The 6,865-nt window shown below is 42.4% G+C and overlaps 1 protein-coding gene across 1 annotated transcript in view; it reads left to right on the forward strand.

The window, feature by feature from the left end:
- Nucleotides 1-274: 274 nt before the first annotated feature.
- AGPAT4 (1-acylglycerol-3-phosphate O-acyltransferase 4) overlaps nucleotides 275-6,865 on the forward strand; it is an 81,580-nt gene continuing 74,989 nt past the window's right edge. Inside the window, exons 1-3 of the mRNA XM_017746209.1 lie at nucleotides 275-2,329; nucleotides 3,058-3,112; nucleotides 4,468-4,528. The gene's annotated coding sequence lies outside the window, so the exon portion shown is untranslated. The remainder of the gene's footprint in view (nucleotides 2,330-3,057; nucleotides 3,113-4,467; nucleotides 4,529-6,865) is intronic.

Below are 6,865 nucleotides of genomic sequence, written 5' to 3' on the forward strand. Positions count from 1 at the left end.
TCAGAAAGTATAACATCACTCTTTCAACAACATTTTCTTTTCATTACAGACAGTCCTATGAGCACTGTGGTGTTTGAAATACCCTAAGCATTATGAGGCCTGGGCTTCTGAGAACTACTCTGTCATTTTTCTCCCAGGTGTCCAGTCTTCTTTCCATTTTGTGGACACTTTTCTTTTTGTGCAACTGCTGCCAAGAGATGATCGGACATCTTCATGAGATTTTCAACTATTTTATGTAAAAACACTTCTGTTTTAAGGTTTAAGAGTTTTAGATTCAGGAACTATTTTCCTTTTCTCTGGAAGTTAGTAATTTTCTTAATACAGTATCCTTATTCAACAGCCAGTTCTGAAATGGTGTCTGCATCTACTGAAATCAAGGAAATGCCACTGGGAGCAAGATCAGGCCAAATTGTAAAAAATTAAAAGCTAAGACCTGTCCTCTCTTGGGACACTGGAAATATGTAGGTTCCCTAAACCATCAATTCAGTGGACAAGAAAGGTCAACAGGAAGAAATTAGAGGAAATACAGTATCCTGTACTCTTTTCACACAGAACACAGATTTGCTCCATTTAGTGGGATAAAGCAGTCTGTACTGTACTGTATTTTTTCAGTCACATCACAAATATTTGACGGCCCAAGGCAAAACCAGTACAAGATCTTACCTGGATCTTTTACTCCTTTTCTCTAAGTCCTGACCTGCTAATGCTGTTTGTATTTCCTGTTATCAAGTATCATGCAATCTCTTTCTGCAATTTAGTACCAAAAATGATGTTCCAAATTTTTTCATTCCTTAATGTGTGTAACAGACATTTATAAAAACTGTAAGTATCCGTCTTTTACCCAATCAGCTCTTAGCTAATGCCTTTTTATTTAAAAATCTATTTCATCAACAACTGGCTTATTCTGAGAAAGAAAGCAACAGTACAGAATGCCAGTTATCTCCATTTTTGAGGAGTCAAATTTGCTGCCACAGATATTTGTCTATAAGGTGTACTACTAAATTTAACCCTTGAGTGACCAAGAACTATACTTCACACAATGTCTCTAAAGTGTAGGACCTTTATGAATCATTAGTGGGCTCTACTAAAGTATACAGAATAAAAACTGACCCAAATCTGCTCTTCAAATACATGAGACTACACAGAAATTGAAAAAATTGCACCTACTAACCATATAAAGACCCTATATAAAGACTGTTGCATAGTGATTATTTCCTAGCACTCAAACCATGGTTTATCCCATTAATTTTCTTGGGAAATAGACCCTTCTTGGGAAATAGCTCCCTTTATCCCATCAGATAAACCTGTCTTTACAAAAGCAGCACATAGGAGAACATGGGATGGAGACGGCTACAGCTGATAAGACAAGAGTTGAGTCCTGTCTTGTGTCTCCAGTATGGACAGAGTAGTGCGGGTTTGGTGAGAAGAGCTGCAGCAAGCAACACATTCTTCAGTGAGCAATGTATAAGGAAGAGTATTTTTCCTGGCTCTTCTTAAAAGTTTTTTTAAATGACCTTTCCAATTCTGTGTGATTGAACAGATAATCAAATGCTAACTTCAATGTAAATTTGACAATGGAGCTCGAGTTGTTACCTGGCAGAGTGAAGATGAGTGCTCTAAGTGTGGCTTAAAGCTGCTGTCTTTTATGGGCGGGGTGAGGATATAGCCATTCACAGGGTGAGGACACTGCTACAGAATTAATTACAAGCTAGATCAAGAGCAGCACACTTATTGCAGGGATTACCATTTTATGTAAATTTGTACAAAGCTCAAAATGGCAGGCTCACACAGCTCATCTCTACACTCTACTGTGGCATAAAGCAGCCTTGTCCTCATTGTACTGAAGTAGTTATTTCCTCTTCTAGGTGAGGCAATGTACATATGCAAGCAACAAGAATAATTGTGTGATTTGTTTCTGACTGTAAATGTCTGTGTAACTACATATGCATATTAGGTATTGCCCTTGAAGACCTGGAGAGCAGCCAATGTGCCGTGCTTCCTTGATGTAAACAGAGTTGTGCATAAACAGCATTTGTTTTTAGAGGGTCTGTGCTACTCCAGCTTCCAAATGTTCGGACCAAAATTTTTCTTCTGCAGCTTCCTATCTGAGCTTTTCCGCAGTTTCCTGAGTACCCTCTAAACAACCCTTACCTTTGCAGCTCCAAAGTGATCTTTCCTCTAAGGTCTTAGAGGAATTCCACCTGCACCATGGGTACACCCATGACCATGCCTTGCATCTCTGCATTTCCAAGGTGCCATTGAAGCCCTCACCGTTTTGTCACATTGAACCACATTTAATCAGAGCTGCAAGATTTCCTCCTGTCATGGGGTAGGTGTTTGTATGTGTGTGAATGTGTGTGCATGCATGTCCGTGTGTGTGTGTGTCTAGAATATCTGCTCTGCCACCTGCACATGTAGGTTTATCTAAAGCCAGTCACCTGAGTCACCAAGTTTAGGCCCAAAGTGGTCCACGCAGAAGTCTTCATTTTAATCAAGCTTTAAGAAAACAAGAAAAACAAATCTGTGATGTTTGTATTAGATACACGTGTAAAGAGAAACAAAGGATCCTCTCCTCCTAATAGGCAGGCTCAAGTTGAATATTTAAAACAGCTACAGAAATAATATTTGTACATGTGTAAGGAGTATTTATTTTGTGGATGTCAGCAGATGTGAAAATATTCGGTGTAATTCTGAAATGAGTAATTCGGAAAACATTTTATATGGTAGGATCCTTGGTATTTATTAAATGAATGGTGTGGATGCTAAAGAGCAGGAACAGTGGAATTTTCCAGCTGCTGAAGCATTTTGTGAAGTCTTCCTTTCTCATCCTTTAGCTGAGACACAGTGAAAGACGGTTTTGTAAACTAACTCTCTATCTTGCACCTGCATGGTCTTGTTTTGGTTCACTGAAGAAAATATTTTGCAATAGGCGTCGTAGCATTCAGCCAATCACTCTGGGAGGTGTATGGTCAAGCACCCAATAATGTCATTTCTCTATTGTGAACCAAGTTATATAAATGAGGTGATAATTAATTAAATAATTCCATTTTATCCTAGACTTGGATTCTGTGTCGTGATTCTCGCCATCCCTGGGGACAACAGCGACAGAATGGTAATTTTTAAAAATTGTAAAGAATTTACGTAATTGATTAGTAATCTAATACTTGTTGCAGAAAATAAAGCATGCTGAAAGAATAAACATGTCAAAGAAAAGGGTTTTGGCATCTCAGTCAGTATTTTTTCTGTATGAACTAGACTTTGTAAAGGGTCAAATTGGACAGTCTGGAGCTTAAATTCCTGTAACTCATCTCACACATTAGCTCTTTTGCTAATGCCTATTCAACTAAAGAATGAGTCTATTCTAAAATTAACTGTGGCCCCAGGGTTTCGTTTTAACAGAATGTTTCCATGTGTGAGTATCGTGGCTTCTTTGAAAGGAAGTGGGAGTTTCTATACAAAAACAGTGGATCCACTGTACAGCTGAGGTAGAGGAGAAGATGGCAGGTGTCACAGCTGGGGTTAGTCCACACTTGAAAAACTCACCCAGAAAAATTAGTTACACAGGGAGTGGGTCTGATTTTCAACACCACTCCTCCACTGGCCTATTTAAACTGGTACACCTGCATCTACATTAGGACTTCTATCATTCCAACAATGCATTGCATCAATACCGCTCATTTTTGGTTGCATACTTAAATAAACTGTCAGCATATATTGACCTAGGTATAGATATTTTCATGTGGTTTCCTAGTGGAAAAGGATTGTGTAGTCATACTTCACACATCAGTCCTTACTATAATTCCTGACCTTGTTAGCAGATTTTAATCAATCCCCAAAAAGCAGCAGAGATCTCAGACACAATTACTTTCCCACAGTTTTCATAAAGACGGATAAGCCAAGCACAGGAAAGACTTCCTGTTATTGCCAGCACAGAGGGAAAGCTTGCAGTTCAGCCTTTATTACATTCAGTCTACACAGAAGAGGACCATTATGAATGTTTTTAAATGCAGGAAATTGCCTTTTATAACCCACGCCTTATTATATATTGGAGATTCTAGCCATAAGACATGCAGCAAGAGCAAACTTGACTTCCTGAGCTCAGCTGCTCATGGAAGTGTATCATAGTGTATCCCTATGTTAGTATCCACCCTCTCAGTTTGGCAGCATCAGCAGCAGGGGTGTTGCCTCTTCTCTCTAGGCTGGCATAGGCAGCACTGCAGAACTTTCCAGGACAAACAAGCTTTTGCCTGCAATAAAATTTCTGAAGTCGAATTCACAAGTCGTTTAAAAGTGCATGTGATGAGCAGGGTTGAGGTCCAGCTGTGAAAACCAGCAAGCAGTTAATTTTGCTTCAGCCATGAGAGATACCTCACCGACTGGAACTAGAGGGGGTGGTTTGGGGTTTGTTTCTGTGGTTTTGTTTTGTTATTGCTGTTATCATGTTTTTGTTATGTTTATTTCTTACAGGAAAACTCACTGAAAATCACCCATTTCACACAGTGATGGATAGCTGGGAGGCATCCATCAAGTAAGTTCCTGACTCAACTCTTGAATCTTGCCCAATGCAAATAAAGTATTTGCATACCCACCAGCAACAAGGAAAAAAACTGCACTGAGGTAGCAAACCAAGCACTCAGAACAAGAAATGACAAACCTGAGCCATTCTCCATTCAGTGCTCTGCAGGGCAGAGCTTACAGAAAGAGAATCTGATTCCTTTTTATCCTTCTTGTTCCACTACCTAAAAAATACTCAGTGAGGACATCACAAGACCTGCTCTTAACACAGAAGTATTTTTTTCTACATGCTCTTCACTCTCAGTCATTACCATGGTATCTACAGCTTCATAAGACCTACCTTTTAATCCCCAACTTAAATAAGAGGGTTTTATTATTCATGTTTTCCTGGTTAGTCTTTTGACAAATAGATGTACTGTATCAAAACTAGAATTCACCTCTCCAATGGAAAGTTTTCTCAGGTGTAAAGCATCCATAAAACCTATTACATTCAGCTGCAGCTTAACACTAATGAAAGCAAGAAGACAGACTTTTATTATGGCCTCACAGAAAATCAGAACATACAAATAACCAGCTGCAAGAGTTTGGTTTCAAGAAAAGCTAAATAAAAGATGTTCAGAAACTACCACACACAGCATCAGGGTGCCTGACTTTTGGACCCTTGGCTGTCAAGATAACATCTAGGTGCTGAGTAAGATACCTCGGAATAACACCCCAAGAATCTGTACTTGTAGTACACAAAGGTGCTTCAAGTAGGTGGTCAGGGATGCTTTGGACACAGCTGCGCTACAAACCCAGCCACTCTCCATAATTAAGTACTTCATTCATGGATTTTACTTCTTATACCTCTGCCTGGAATTATCCCTTTTTCAAAATGCAGCCACAGGGTCAGACTTTTAAAATATGGCTGGGGAAATTCCCTTTACCAATCTCTCTCCACACAGCAGTTCAGCAGCTAAACCACTGGCCTGAGAATGGCAGTGAGCTGGATGCAACTCCTTCATGACCAAATGGGAAGAAGGTGACTCAATCTTGAGCACCTGAACAGTACACTCAACACACCCCATCATCAGGAACCTGTCAGGGCACTGATGGCACAGCTACATCTTGATAGCCCTGACCAGCCTCACCTGGGACCCACACACATGGCCCATGGGCCAGGGCTCCATTTAAGCCCAGGTCTGGGCCCTTAGTCCCTCTCAGAGCTTTCCAGTAGATGCGTGCATGTTTGGTTTGGTCTCCTGCCTTGCTTCCCAACCCTCTTGTAGCTCTGTTTCCAGTTGTGGCCTTATCTTCTGCTGCTCTTTGTATGAGCTTTACACTTGTTTCATTGCTTCATCTTGTCTAGGACAGTCAGTGGAGCTGCAATGTGCTGCCACTGCCCTGTTCAGGTATTGTGGGAAAGTGCTCTGGCTAGCAAGTACACTGCCTGTGGTGTGGCTACCCTCAGCTCCAGGCTTTTCCTCCCTTGAGTACCAGCCTTGCTATTGCTGCTCCCTAAGAGCAATAGCATTAATGATAATAGCAACAGTAATGATAAACGTAATGAAATGGAGAAAGAGGAATAAAACCCCAGAAAAACAAGTGATGCACAGTACAGTTCCTCAGCAGACGCTGACTGATGCCTAGCCAGTAGTTGCTGACTGGAATTAAACCATGACAAGTGTTTACTTTGAGCTCATCTTACATTGAGGGTAAAGGGATTCTACGTGGCTGGTACGGACCGGGTCTGTAACAGGGCTTTGCTCTATCCAGCTCATTGCCTGCCAGCCCCCAGCCACGGGAGCCCTCCAGCCCTGGTGTAACCACGCACCCAGGAGCTGACAGTGCTGTCCCAGTGCTGTGACATCCCAGCCACCATCACCTTCCAATGCTTTGGGTGTTTATAACAGACTCAGTTCCTGCTGTTCTCTATTCATGGAAGCTGCCTTTCACTCCGCAATCAGAGCCTGGCAGCAAATGTTTGCGTTGTCACATAGAGTGAATACTGTACAGGGTACTCGGTGCTTGGATGGCTGCCACGGCATGTATCTATTTCCACAGCATTCAGGCCGTGGAGTTGTTTTTTGTTGCCCAGTTTCTACTTGAAGGGTCAGCTAGTCACAGGTGCGCATCACGCCGCGACAGCCCCCTCTCCACCTTCACCCCGCGTTTGGCCCGGTAAGGGATGACGAGCATTCAGAGGCGATCAGCGCCAGCGTCCCTCAGGGGACGGGCGCTACGCCGCGCCCCTTCCCCCGGGCCGCCGCTTCCCCGGCTCCCACTCGCTCCTCGCAGCCCGCCGCCCTTCCTCAAACGTGGCGCGGCAGCGGGAGTTCTCCTTCTCCGCTCCGGCGGCGCCCCGGAGGGC

Source organism: Corvus brachyrhynchos, unplaced genomic scaffold, assembly GCF_000691975.1.
Source record: "Corvus brachyrhynchos isolate BGI_N302 unplaced genomic scaffold, ASM69197v1 scaffold70, whole genome shotgun sequence".
Taxonomy (NCBI): Eukaryota; Metazoa; Chordata; class Aves; order Passeriformes; family Corvidae; genus Corvus; species Corvus brachyrhynchos.